The sequence below is a fragment of the Theropithecus gelada genome, chromosome 6 (assembly GCF_003255815.1).
Source record: "Theropithecus gelada isolate Dixy chromosome 6, Tgel_1.0, whole genome shotgun sequence".
In the NCBI taxonomy this organism is placed as follows: Eukaryota; Metazoa; Chordata; class Mammalia; order Primates; family Cercopithecidae; genus Theropithecus; species Theropithecus gelada.
This window is the reverse complement of record NC_037673.1, coordinates 34,720,164-34,735,331: the sequence shown is the minus strand read 5'-3', so window position 1 is coordinate 34,735,331 and position 15,168 is coordinate 34,720,164. Positions and strand designations below refer to the sequence as shown.

Here is a 15,168-nt window from a genome sequence, read left to right as displayed (position 1 = left end):
ATGAGACATCCTGGGAGAAAGAGTATAGTCATAAGACTTGAGGAAGCTTTAGTGAAAAGCAGACCCACCCAGCATGTGTAATTCCTCCATGAGGTTTCATCCCTCACAGTCTGCATGTCTTGCAAGGGGCTCAGGGCCACAGGGGCAAGAGCTCTTGGTACTCAGAATGTTGTCTAGAAGTTTGGAGAAGAGAGATCCCTTCCAACCTAGGTCAAAAAGCAGAACGGGTAAAGGACTTGCAGACATGATAACTTTGAGCACAATAGCTGAGAGAGCAATCCATGGAAGTCATTTGAGGAAGAGCATTGTAGACAGCAGGAATAGCAAGTTCATAAGCCCTGACCTCAGGAACCTTCCCAGTACATTCAGGAGCACCAAGGAGACCATACTGGCCAAATGGCACAAGTGTAAGGAAAGTGTCGGTAGGAAGTGGTTTCAGAGGGATGCCTGGAGGCCAGATCGTAGAGAGACTTGTAGGTCATTGTATAACTTTGAATGAGATGGTAAGCACTTTTGAACAGAGAAGTGATTTGATTTAACTTATGTTCTAAAAGAAGTATACTGGCTCCTATGTTAAAAATAAGCTGAAGGGCAAAGAGAGAGGCAGGGAGACCCATTGGGAGGCTAACGCAGAGATTTATCCAGGCAAATATCACTTAGATCTCGGTGGTGCAAGTAAGGAAAATGAGAGGAAATTGCATGTTTAAAAATCACATTTAAAGATAGAGTCAACAGGATTCAACATTGGATTGGATTGGAGTAAATGAGAGAGAGAGGGAAATCAAGGATGATTCAAAGTTGTTTTTTTTGTTTGTTTGTTTGTTTTATCTTGAGCAACTGGAGAGATGGAGACAACATTTTAACTTACTTTGTTCTTTGGTAACATGGCAGTAAACATAATTATAAACTGCATTATGGGTGGCAATCAAAATAAGCACCTGGATGATTTGAAATATGGTAAAAAAAAAAAAAAAAAAAAAACAAGTAAGGAAGATGAATTTGTATTGTTCTGCCCATGCCCATACAAGCAATCTGTAAAACTGTGTATTTATATATTTTTCAGTCACTAATATTTACAGCTGGAGATAACTGTTTGTGAAATCATGAATTATCTTTTGTTTGAATTTTATTTTATTAATGAGCTAGAAGAATCTTTGTAAGCCATTGTACCTTTTTTCTAAAGGTAAGAACCTAAAATTATCATGTTGCAGTGGAATAAGCCCTGGTTCTAGTTTCAAGCTCTAGGAGTGACTCTTGTTAGCTTTGGAATCTCCAGCAACTCCTTTAATCCTTTGAATTCTCGATTTCTACATCTTAAAGATGATGGCTGCCCATTTCATCAACTGTGAAACAGCATCCAAGTTCCAGGTATCATTAAGGACCAAGGCTTCCATTGTAAACAGAAGTTTTGTTAAACAAATATTTGGTTTTACAAGGGCATTATAATTCATACCTTTATTCATTGTTCTTCCTTGCTACCAATAGTTGATGGGATTTTTTATCTGTGGCTTATGTGATCAAAGAGGTGAAGCCAGTTAGTTCAATTGGTTATATTCTGAAATTAATGAGTGCTCTTTTTGCATGTGCATACAAATTAACTTCCTTCTGTTTCTTGGCCACATACCTCACCTCAGCTTCACAAATGAGTAGAATTGATTACAACATGAATTAGACGAGAGAGCATAGATCCATCACTGTTATTGAGAAAGCAGTTCAGAAAACAAGCATTCTTGTTGGTCATCAGTAACATTTTTTTGATAAAAGCTGTGAATGTATATTTATTCATATTATTTAATATTTTTTATCTTCAGTTTTTATTTTAAGTTCGGGGTACATGTACAGAATTTGTTACACGTGCAGGTTTGTTACACAGGTAAACATGTGCCATGGTGGTTTGCTGCACAGATCCTCCCATCACCTAGGTATTAATCCCAGCATCCATTAACTATTCTTCCTGGTGCCCACCCTCCCCTGAATCCCCTCCCCCGACAGGCTCCAGTGTGTGTTGGTCCCTGCAGTGTGATCATGTGTTCTCATCATTCAGCTCCCACTAATAAGTGAGAACACGTAGTGTTTGGTTTTCTGTTCCTGCATTAATTTGCTGAGGATAATGGCTTTCAGCTCTATCCATGTCCCTGCAAAAGACATGATCTCATATTTTTTTTATGGCTGCATATTATTCCATGGTGTATATGTACCACATTTTCTTTATCCAGTCTATTATTAATGGGCATTTGGGTTGATTCCATGTGTTTGCTATTGTGAGTAGTGCTGCAATAAACATATGTATGCATGTATCTTTATAATAGAATGATTTATATTCCTTTGGGTATATACTTGGTGAGGGAATTGCTGAATCAAGTAGTATTTCTGCCTCTGGGTCTTTGAGGAATTGCCACACTGTCTTCCATAGTGGTTGAACTAATTTACACTCCCACCAACAGCATAAAAGCATTCCTTTTTCTCTGCAACCTCACCAGAATCAGTAAGATTTCTTCATATATGAAGGACTTGACCGCAGATCCTTTATGATGATCGTAAATACATAAATAGATAAGTTAAAAAATAGGAAGGACAGTGTGATACTAAGTAACTACAAAATTAGAAATGTGTCAAAAAGTATTTAGGCACTAAAATGGTTGAGAGATCATTTTCAGAGCCTCCAAGAGTTTCTATACCTTGAATTATTTGAGCATCCAGTGCAAGCTTTCAGAGTCCTTGCTTCCTGGGATCTGAGAAAATTATTATCCACACCAATTAAAGGAATCATCTATTTTGTGCAATTGGTTTTGAAATCCATCCAGTGGGCTCTTTCTGGAGGCAAGGATCCCGGTTACCAACAGACTTTGCTGCAATAAGGCAACCTGGGGTGACATTTGGGATTGGGATCCTTCTCAGACTTGACCAAATGGGCACCCATCATCTTTGGGTCTAGAAGACTGCACCGGCATAAGGCAGCTGACTTCCTGTAACCTTGCAGAAATAATAATGGTGTATGTGTGTGAGTGTGTGTGTGTGTGTGTGTGTACAATGCTGGGGAACAGCTGGCAGAGCGATGAGCAAGAAACGGCACTCACAAAAGCAGCACCCCAGCCTGAGCAAATGAAGAATTTCTTAGAAGGCAACACTAGCTGTGTGTGTGAATAATTGGCTTGCAAATCACTTCCTCTGTTTGCTTGTTATATAATACCAATCATTTCAGTGTCAACTGACGAAAGCCCAGAAGGGAATTACCACTTACCAGCCAGTTTTACATATGGCTTTTGTGAGGAATAAGGCCTCAAAGATGAGGGTCTAAATCTCTGGCCCACAGACCTGGACAGGCAGATTTCAAGCTGATCATTTCATATCTTTTGAGAGAGACAATCTCAGATGAATTGGCCTGGGGGGCAACATGAGAAGGCAAGCCAAAAGAACATTGTAAAGCCTTCACCTAGAATCCAAATTGTAGTTCTCTCAGCAAGTTATCAAGAAGCAAATTAGCTGCTAGATTTTGTAATCCAAAGATTATTTAATCTGTTTAACTTTGTGTTGGAAGGATTGCTACCAATCATCTCTTTTATTAAAATATAAAAATGATAGCCATCCTTTCTTAAGTGCTCATGATACACCAGACACTTTGTATACATGATTTGTCTTATTCAGAATAACCCTGAAGGATCGATATTATTGTCTCCATATCAAAGAGAAGGAAACTGAGGCATACAAAAGTTATTTGCTCAAGGTCAAACAGCATGGTAACAGAGGAACTGCAATTTCATTCCAGGTCTTACAGATACCAAGTTCCACGCCTGCCAGCTTGTACCTGTTAAGTCATGTGATACTTAGGAAATGTACACATCACCCCAGTGCAAGGGCCTTTATCCACTTCTTTTCATTTTGCCTGGCTTGTTGCTGTGAGTGAGAAATAAATGACATGAAATGATCATGTATATCACTGTCTTCAGAGGATGGTTAGTTCCTTGCTCTGGATTGTTTTTCTCTTTTGTTAGATATTTATTTTGACTTATCTGCAAACTAAAAATGTGCATGCTCTATTTTCTCTAGGGTACATAACTCCCAATATATTATGAAGAATGAAACTGGCCTACAAAGTTTAATTAAGAAGTGGTGAACTACAGCTTACTCAGTCAATACTTGCACTAGTATGGGTTCATGGTGTCCATCCGTCTTCAGAGGTATAGAACCTTGAAAGTCAGCTAATTAATCACTATTATTGTTGTGTACAATATTGGCAGTCTTCTTCTATGTTAAATTTTTTTGTGATAATTTGAAGATGGGAGGGGGCAATATTTACTAAGTCTCTCAACCTACGTGGCCATATCTGAAACCTACATATAATGTAGTAATAGCTTACACACCACCTATTTCTGAAACATCAATCGTCCCACAATATAAGCCTCCCAGTTTTATTTATGCATTTTATCATGTATAAATATCTTTTAATGTACCATTTATTTCCTTGAGAGTCGGTTATTTGTAGCATAAATCTTGCCTGGATAAAATAAGTAAAAAAGCTTACAAAAGCTTACATACATAAATGAGACAGTGGGAATGTGGTTTATAGTTAAGGAGAATGGATCATGCAGATTATACCTGCATAACTTCCCTAGAAGGTTGGTACCAAATAAGACATTAACACCAAAACACTGAAAATAGTATTTTTCATCTTACTTTGTTATGTACATTTTGTGAGTTTCTGAAAAACACCTTTCTATTAGGATGGGATAAATTATGGTGCGGTAACAAACCAGCCCCACCAGTTTGTTCCGGTCAACTAGTTGCTTTATAACAAACCACCCCAAAATTTGTTTAAAACAGCTATCATTTGATTGTGCTCACAAATTCTGTGAGTTGGGAAATAAGACACAACACAGTGGTCTTATGTCTGCTGTGTAATGTCTGGGTTCTCAGCCGTGAACACTCAAAAGGTTTGGGAACTGAAATCAGCTGGAGGCTTCCTTATTCATATGTTTGGTGCCTGGCTGGGAGGACTCAGATTAGCTGGGGCTCTTGACAAAATCACCTATATATGAACCCTTTCAGAGGCCTGGGCTCTATGGTGGCTGGGTTCTGAGAGGCAGCATGCTCAGAACAAGAATTCCAAGACAACGGATACTCTAAGAGAAGCTACTTGACCTTTTCTGATCTAGTCTTGGCAGTCACGCAGCATCACTTTTGCCACCCTGATCCAAGGGGAAGAGGAGACAGACTCCACCTGTGGATGGGAGAGTGTCAAATTCACACAGAAGTTGTATGCAAGCTATTCTTGGTCATCTTGCTCATCTATGAAATATACCCTCCTCCATGCATTGACTTACAACAGCAAGGGTTTATTTCTTGTTCAAAATCTGCTGTGAATCTAGGCAATTCTCCAGAGCAGCTGTTCTTTTGTTGCCTTAGCAATCCAAGCTGCTGCTTCCACCTTACAGCTTTTCCATATCAACTCATGATTCCACAACCATTGCTACGAGGTAGGAGTAGTGTGGAGGATCACACACTACTCTTAGAAACCACCAGTTGGAAGGGACTTAAATCACTCCTGCTTACATTTTATGGCTCACAGAGCCATGTCCAAATTCGGTAGAGCAAGCATGGCCTTCCTGTGTATCCAGAAAGGAAGGAGAGCTAGAAATATTGGTAAATAGCAATATTGTTTACCATAGCCTCAGAGATATTGCCTCATGGTGAAACCATTCCCCTCAATGCTGATTTTTGCCCTTTATCAAATCAGTATATTCATTCCTTCATCCATCCAACAAAGAGGTTTTATATGCCTACTATGAGCAACAGTCAGTAGCTTGCTCCTGGAGGGAATGCAGCTGCTCCCCGCCAAAACAACATAGAATTTACTCTAGAAATCTAAAATTTCAGATACTTTGTCATGGATTATTGTGGAGAGAAAACGTCTCTTTCAGCTCCTACTTTGTCCTGTCCCCTCCAAGTCATGTGAAATAAGATTTTTTTTTTCCTATGCTTACCTCCTATGGTCCCATTTTATGGTTTTCATGCACTACTGTCGGTCAAATATTTATCATATATCTTTCAATATCTTTCCAATATTTATCGTATATCTTTCAATATGTTTCCAATATTTATCGTATATCTTTCCCTTTGTAGGCCTTAGCTTTATGACCCACTATTCAGCATGCAGCTATATTTCCAGAAAATGTAGATGGTTTAATTCAATACTGCATGTCAATTAACTACCTTATAAATTAAATCATTTTCATCCATCTTAGAGTTATCATGCATAATTAGTCTGACAGCACAATTCTGTTTGTTGTTGTTTTAAAGGAAATTTAGACATCAAGGCTGCAAAGAATGCATAAGTCTAGGCAGAAGGTTCTTATTTTCCAAAAGCAGAGCCCATCGTTGAATTTCAACAATGACAAGAACAAAAACCATCAGGAGTTGTTTGGGGCCTGTTTGTACTTTAGTTTTCAATTAGAAAAAAAATGTGTTTCTTAATGGAAAACCGTAGAACAATCCTCACTCTGGTAAGAAAGAATAAAGAGAAAGAAGTGGGCTCTATGATAGACTGAAGCAAGAATATCACTTGTTTAAGACTAGGTAGTGGCCAGGTGTGGTGGCTCATGCCTGTATTCCTAGCATGTTGGGAGGCCAAGGTGGGCGGATCACCTGAGGTTGGGAGTTCGAGACCAGTCTGACCAACATGGAGAAACCCCATCTCTACTAAAAATACAAAATTAGCCGGGCATGATGGCGCATGCCTGTAATCCCAGCTACTCGGGCACAGTGGCTCACGCCTGTACTTGGGAGGCTGAGGCAGGAGAATCGCTTGAGTCCAGGAGGCAAAGTTTGTGGTGAGCCAAGATTGAACCATTGCACTCTAGCCTGGGCAACAAGAGTGAAACTCTATCTCAGGAAAAAAAAAAAAAAAACAAAGCAAAACAAAAGACTAGGTAGTTATCTTCCTGGGTGGTTTTGGCTATGTAGAAAATCACTCTTACTCTTGATTAATTTCTGTACCAAGTCATGCTATGAAATATCCCACTGAAAAGGTCTAAATTATTGATGTCTTGGGTCAAGTTCTGACTTGAAGGCAAATAGTAGGAAATACAATGGCATTCATTGGAGGCACACAGTAGAAATATTGTAGTATCTTTAAGATGTGTTTAAATAAACAAGTAGATGATAAAACTATAAATTAGAGTCACTATGACTCTTTAGCAGAGACCCTTACCTTTTGAAGTGCACCTTAAAATGGCAATAACACTTATCAAAAATTGCATAAGAAGCTCAGTTGTCTGCTACTCTATTGCAGTACCATATGTGACAGCTGGATGAAAACTGGATATTTATAGAATTATTATCAAAGGTTTTAATTTGCTAAAACTATACAGCTTCCTTAGGTCTCCCAAACTAGGTCAGCCAGTTAACCCTCAGATCTGGAGTACCACATTTGGCTGAGTCAGAAGAAATAAAGGAAGATGCTATCAAAACCACAAAGAAAACTGATAATAGACATTCTGATAACTTTAACTCCCACAATAGTAAATCTTGGGTCTTTTAAAGTTGGTCAGATGTACACAGAGCTGCATACTGATTACACTAAAATAGTTATTAAGCAACTCAACATTTTGATTTCCAAGAATTTCAGTTACTTGATGGTAGATAAAGATTATGAACTTTATTTATTTGGTGCTTTGGAGTCCGAGGCACTATTTTACAGCCTGAAGCTGTACTTCTCAAGGTCATCTTCTTGCAGTCTTCTAAAACTTAAGAGGGATCATCTGTCCTCAAAAATATAAGAAATTCTGTATATGCGTATTTTGTGTGTGTGTGTGTGTGTGTATATATATGTATATGATATTTAAAATTCTGTGTCTATATACACTTCCACGACCCCTTAGAACTTACATGGTACCTGTAATTTGTTTCTTTTTTATACTTAAGTACAACTAATGTTAGTGTTACATTTAAAACTAGGAATTACCTTGTTTGCAATATCAAATTTTTGTAAAATATTGAGTTAAAAAAAGACTCTTAAGATCAAAATTTGAACTATTATAAATGGCTTCAAGGATCCTTTCTTTTCTAAGAGAAGGAAGGAATTAGGATTTCTTGTGTATGTACTTTGTACCAGGTACTCATCTACAGTTATTGAATCCTTGCAACAATCTTATCAGGTAAATGCTGTTATTCTTCTCTCACAGATGAAAAATCTAAATCTTCTCAAGATGAAAGCTTGTCCAAGTTGTTATGACCAACTAGTAGAAGAACTTGGATTCCACCTCAAATCTGTTCAGCATCAAAGCTCACTCTCTTCCATCCTTGCCCCTTCTCAGCTCACAGAGTAGCTTTCAGCAAACAGTGGCTATCTACCCCAGATAAAATTAAGCCTTTTATTTCTTTATTTTTATTTCTTAGGAGAGGATAGAAACTGAAACTTCCACCCGCTTTATTGGCATCACACAGGCACGTAAATCACCAATTCTCAAAAACCCTTTACTCCCAAGTTCAACCCAAATTGAATGGTTGGAATATTGTTGGTTTGTATGTATCTAAAAATTAATTATACAAAGTGAGGTGGAGATTGAATCAGTTTTCTAGATAATTAAGGCAAAAATAACTGCAATTTTTTAAAAGACAGTTTGAAATATTTACAAGGGTAGATTGCAGAATTATCCAACTTAAGGTAGTCATATTGAGGGAATTTAGCCAAAACACCTCTGAAGTTCATTGCCTTACAAATGAGTATAAAACTTAAACCTACGATTAATTCTCTGTTGTTTTTCTATCTGTATTATACATATAAATATATTTTACATACTGTCCTCCTGAGATTTCAAGAGCAATTTTCTTCTAATTCTACCATAGTGAATCCATGTCTACCCTGTGATAATCTTGTTCTCCACTTGATTGCATAAAAAATAACATATGAATTTGACAAATCTTTTTTTTTGTTTTTCTCTTTTGCTGCATATTCTCATCTATGCTTTTTGAGCACTAGAATATATCTGTCCATGTAAAAACCGAGGTCTTTCTTCTGAAAATTAATAGTACTTTGAATCTCTTCTATATTCTGGTTCTTTTAAATTGTGGTTGTTTTAAGTTTGCTTCTCTTGTTTTAGGATTTACTCCTTATTTTGAGTCCCTGATTTTTACAAAACATTTTTCTCAACTAATCCTGAGAACATTGGAGAATGACAGCTTTTAGCTATCATGAGTCCCTTTACCATTTGGCCTCCAGTTAAGCTCAGTCCCACACGACATAAATTGTCTGATTATCAACTCCTACTTTAAGTGAAATGTGGTTGAATGAAATGAAAATGCAGTTCATTTCAACAAAGCAAGAAATTTGCTGTTTAAAATTGTGTTTGTATCATTCCTGAGATGGAAATATAGCAGACCCCTGTGAACCTGAGAAGGCATTTCATGCTTCCGGAAATGAGGGGAGAAGTGGCAATGATGTTGCTCATGAACAATTGGAAGCAATACTAGAGTACACAGCAAATCTCGGGGAAATTTGAGTGATACAGTAACTGGCCTCACAAAAGTGGGTCTCCCGGGAACAGGACCAATCAGACATGACCAATCACTTTCCCAACTGTGGCCGTTATCCCACTACTATTGCATTAAATCTTTGCTGTCCTTTCTAGCTGGGTTGATATTTAAGAAACTGTGAAACATAAAATTGTATGAGCAGTTACCTATGGTAGGACAAAAGGGACTGACCTCTACCGGCTTGGTAGATGGGATAATTTTGGGGAGAGTGGAGCTCATTTCAGCATCCTACTCTCCTCCTCAACGCCCTTTCCCATTCTTGGCCCTAAAGTTTAGATAGGAGTAGGGTGTGTGTGTGTGTGTGTGTGTGTGGTGTGTGTGTGTGTGTGTGTGTGTGTGTGTGTGTGTTTGGTGAAGGGGGTAGATTCCTGTTCCCAACCCAGTTGGATAGCTCCACTTCCATCTTCCTTGCATCTTCTCCAACTCATTTGCAAAAGAATGAAAGAAGCCTTGCTTCAAAAAGGTTTAGAGTGCTAAATAAGAGCACAAACTGGATTTTCTGAAAACTGACCTGATTGCCTGGCTAATTAAACAGTCACTCCAGCAAAAGCATTTGTGTCCGAAAAGTACTGAGGTTGTCTTTCATCACTCTACATCTAGACATTCTGAGACCTCCATCCTCTCCTGCAGAGAGAGGAATTAAGTCTCCACATTTCTAAACCATTGACAGTCTGTGGGGTGCCCCACTGTGTTCCTGACTTCCTATTCTCAGGAGGAGTTGTAACAATCACAATGATGCACGCATGAGGAAGACATGGAGGTGATCCCCAGTCCTCAGTTAGGAAATAAGGCAGCCACCCATGTACTGAACACAATAGTGCTTTGGAAAGAGCGCTGTTAAAGTGAGTCTCTTCTTAAAAGTGTAAAGGCCTTTGTGGGAGGAACTTAATCTCCGTGTGATAAAACAATGCACACATTACAGGGAGATGGATGTTATGAAGACAATAACTAAACCCAAGAATACACTTACAAACCTGCATTGCACTTGATTTATTTGGATGCCTGTTTCTTCCTACCCTATGAGCTCCTTGGGGCCATGAAATTCATTTGTTTTATCTATATACATTCTCTATGATATCCCCCACCTTCAGAGCTAGTGTAGTCCTTTCTAAATAGTTGTTACTAAATATGTCAAATCAAATGCCTACAAGGACTGGTTGGTAGAACCAGATTCTGGAAGTGACAAAGCAGGTCTAGCTTCATAAGAATGCCACCATCGTAGATTTGAGGGTCATGATGAAGTTGTGCTAGGATTTATGGATGTTCATTGTCAACCAGTTCACACCACCAGCAACTTAAGGAAATTGTGTGTTGTCTGTTGGAAACAGTTCTGCTTAAAGCAATTAGCAGGGACAATTAATTTGGAGGGAAGTCTCTCTTCACTCAACAGCATTCAAATACCCTTTGCATTAGCCATGTTTTGGAAAACTCCTATTGCTTGAGTCACTGATAGACAAATAGAAATGTAGACTGTTTTGTATGCTGTTTTATAAAGAAGTTTCTAACCAGAGAAGAAAGGGTGTTATTTTGAAGTATTAAGCTCTAAGTTGTTCTTTCATTGTCAGTGAACATTTGTTGAGCTAGGCACATGGCAAAGTTTTAGAGATGCAAAGGTCAATTAAGACCCCTGCGTTAATTCTCATGTGGGCAAAGCAAGCACATTTTTTAAGTTGCAATACTGCAGCAATGGTGGTGTGTACATAGTAGGGCAAAAGCATAGAGAAAGCCATGGAAATGCTCAAGCCAAGCTCAAAGAGTCCTCTAATGTATGGCACGCCACAACAAAGACCTTCAAAGGGTGTATTTGGTAAGAAAAGGCAACCTCCAAAGAGTCATCCAATCCTAAGGTTCTGTAGAGTGGGGACTTCTTGCCTTAGCTGGAAAGGAAAGAAGTCATTTGGTGTGCAGTAGCCATAAATTAGGGGCTGTCCACTTTTTCTTGCAATGATTCATCTAACGGAGGAGCAGAGTCTGGAGAGAAACATCTCTCTTCTTGTCTTCATTTTGTTCTCATTTTATTAAATCACCCACAGGACAATTGGATGCTCCAGCAATAGATGATAGAAAAAATAGACAGGTATTTCTGTGCAGTCAGAAAGCTCCTGTGCCCTTTTCCAGCATAAAACGTTTATGAAAATCAATTTTCAGTGCCTGCTGAACTAGGTTGATGTGAGAACTAGCTTTCCACAGCTCATCATATTCACTCCGGGATGATTTGACAGGGCTGATATTTTATCACAAATACAAAGGCGATGAGCACCATTCTCCTAATGTATTCATTACTTGTCTCACCATGCTGGTAAATAATATGCATATGGTAATTTGAGAGACACAGTGTTCCCATTGCTCTTTTTTATTCCCGGAACTCTGGCTGTCTTTTCTAAATGCTGCAAATCAAAGGCAAAGTTACCTCATGTGCTTGTAGTCCCAGCTACTCAAGAGACTGAGGCTCTAGACCAAGACTTGAAGTTCAGCATGGGCAACACGGTGAGACCCTATGTCTTTAAAAAAATTCCCTAAAAATTTGGCCAGGTGTGGTGGCCCACGCCTGTAATTGGAGGAACATTGGGAGGCTGAGGTGAGCAGATCATTTGAGGCCAGGAGTTTGAGACCATCCTGGCCAACATGGCTAAACCCTGTCTCTACTAAAAATGAAAAAATAAAACAATTTAGCCAGGCATGGTGGTGTGCACCTGTAATTCCAGCTACTTGGGAGGCTGAGGCATAAGAATCGCTTGAACCTGGGAGGTGGAGGGTGCAGTGAGCCAAGATTGTGCCATTGCACTCCAGTCTGGGTGACAGAGACTCTGTCTCAAAAAAATTAAATTTAAATTTAAAATAAAAAATTACTTAAAAATTTGATTTTACATTCCTCCTATTCTCACTTTCTGGTGCCCATACAACACATAAATTACATTCTTCTCTATGTTTACCTGCATCTCTAGGGAACACAGTCCCTTTCACTTGTTCTCTTACTATAGAATGTTCTACAATACCCCAATAAAGATTCATTCATTTGTTCATTTACAAATATCTATTAAGCACCTACTGTGTGTCAAGCACTATGCTAAATCTTAAGCATGAAACAAAAGAAAGAAGTATCTGATTCAGGGACTGGTTGTTTTGGGTTTTTTTTTTTTTTTTTTTGTGGAAGCTTGTTGAAAATCTGTGGCATCATACAAAGCAAAAAAGAATGTAAAACTGGTGCCTTAAATAGAAATGTATTAATAATGAGTATTAGAGCTAAGAGAAGGCAAAATGTCTACAGAACACGTGATTTCAATTAACAGTAGTGAGTAAACTGATGAGTTGCAAAAAAATTATGATCTGGCCCATGAATTTTTTTGTCATTTTTTAAAAATTTTGTTTGTTTTTGTCATACTCATATTATTCTAAGTCCCATTGATTTTAGAAAGAAAATCTGTTTTATAAACTTAGCGTATTAAAAGCAAATGCATAGCTCTGTTTTCTTAGAAATATGTGAATACATAAACATGTTTTACTGAGGGTAGGACTTAATTTATATGTATTAAACTGTCAGAATGTACAAGTTCTTTGTGGTCAGTAATTCTTTCATTCATTCGTTTACCAAATATTTCTTTTGCTACTATGGATCAATCAGTCATTGTTATAAGCATTGGCAACTAAGATTCCTGCCCTCCCTGAGTTTACATTTAGGTGAGAGGACAATGAAAACAAGTAACTGAATAAATATACCAGATAATTAGAAATTGCAATATATGCCATGAAGAAAACAAATGAGGTTTGTGTGTCTGTAAGGAGGTACTTAGCATAAGGCGATCAGAGGGAGTCAATCATGCTGATAGGGGAGGAATGTCAGACAGAAACAGAATATTTGCCTATCGTTTCCAGAAGACAGTGCTGCCTGGACAATAGCAGTATACATTTATCTAAATTACGGGTTTGTAAAATACAGTCAGTGGTCTATTTTCATAAAGTGTTAGAACCGCTTTTGTAAATAAAGTATTTTGAAACACAGCCATACATATTCTTTGACATATTTCCTATGGTTGTCTTCCTACTGCAATAGCAGAGTTTTATAGTTGCAACAAAGACCCTATGGGCCACAAAGCTGAAAATATTTACCATCTTGCCCTTTATAGAAAAAGTTTGCTGACTCTGGCTCTAAATTGACTACTTGCATAATCGTAACTTTTTTGTCTTTTTTATTTTGTTGTTTTTAGACCTGTAAGTTCACACCAACAATTTATGGAAACTCTGTTAAAATATACCTAGTGAAGAAAGCTGACATTTATTGGGTGAAATCATGTTCCAGGCACTCAAGTACTTTGCATGAAATGCATTACAGGTAATGCCCAGAACAGTCCTATGTGGTAGGTGCTATTATCACTCAAGCTTATAGATGAGGAAAATGAGAACACAGAGGTTAAGTAACTCACACAGCAAGTAAATGGTGGAGCCAAGAGTCAAAACCAGACAACCTGGCCATAGCACTATTCTAAACTGCCTCTGTCATTTAATATTCTGCAACCTCACCACCAGAATAGATCTGCAGCTTAAGACGTGCCTATCTGTTCCTAATTTGCAAAAGGAAATAAACATCTTGCACCATCTTGCACCAAAGAATTTAGAATTCGTGTTGGAGCCAAATTTTACTATTATTCCTTGCTTAGAATTTAGAATATGAAGAAGATTTCCAAGTAATCTCCTCTCAAGCTTCATTGAGAAGCTTTGGGTAGATAATTGGTGCTTTCAAGAATGGTCCTGCCCACACTGGCAATCAAGACTGTTTCTTTAGATATTTAAAAGTGCTCGTTATTAAATTCACTAGATAATTCTGCAGCCTTCTCTCTTGTTGTGGCTATAAGACGTGCCATTAGAGCAAATACTGCCTTCCCCTTTCTCCCCATTTCCTAAAGCCCAAATATAACTTCAGCATCCCCATCTAAAATCGCCAGGAGATTCCACAAAACTCCCAGATATGCTTGATACAACCATGTGCAAACCCACCTGAAAAGTCCATTTCAGAAAGCCCCAATTCTGTGATATTCAGTTCAACCTAGACACCAAACAGTCCTAGCCCTGATACTATATATCTGCTAATTTCTATGGAAGATATCTATATTTCTAGGGTTTTCTTGTTTGGCCAACCTATTCACTTCTGAATGGGCTGAAGAGATTTGCCGAAGGTTGGTATAAGCTTCCAAAAGTCACTTGTACTTAAACATTTTCACGTCCAATGAAAAAATTAAACATTCGAGTATTGCCATTTTTACCAACTCTGAGTGTGGGTTATGAATAGCTATTGAGTTATGACACGGTGCTGAGCAGTACCTAATCATACAGGTGGGCAGGATCCGTGCCCTCACAGAGTGGAGGAGATGGGAACCAGTTAAGAGAAAATGAACATGCAGTGTAACAAGTACTGTCATGAATGCAGGATGATAGAGTGGTCCAGGGACATGGCATCTAACAAGGAGTTGGGAGTGGGAGGGCATAATCCAGAAAGTCTCCCTAAAGCATAGACTTAGAAGGTAAAATTGACCAGACTTAGAGTGTGGGGAGCAGGAGGATTGGAAATCAGTGATTCAAGGATGACATCTGGTTTCATCATTTACATTTGGTTGAATTATTAGCCTTTTTTCAGTATAGGTT

At 38.3% G+C, this 15,168-nt stretch overlaps 1 protein-coding gene across 2 annotated transcripts in view; it reads left to right on the top strand.

The window, feature by feature from the left end:
* The window catches only part of PRLR (prolactin receptor), a 160,655-nt gene that overhangs the window by 67,739 nt on the left and 77,748 nt on the right, over positions 1-15,168 (top strand). The window contains exon 2 of one of the 2 annotated variants that reach the window (XM_025388980.1): positions 3,767-3,953. The exons of the other annotated variant lie outside the window; for it this stretch is intronic. The gene's annotated coding sequence lies outside the window, so the exon portion shown is untranslated. The remainder of the gene's footprint in view (positions 1-3,766; positions 3,954-15,168) is intronic. 2 annotated transcript variants of the gene reach the window in all.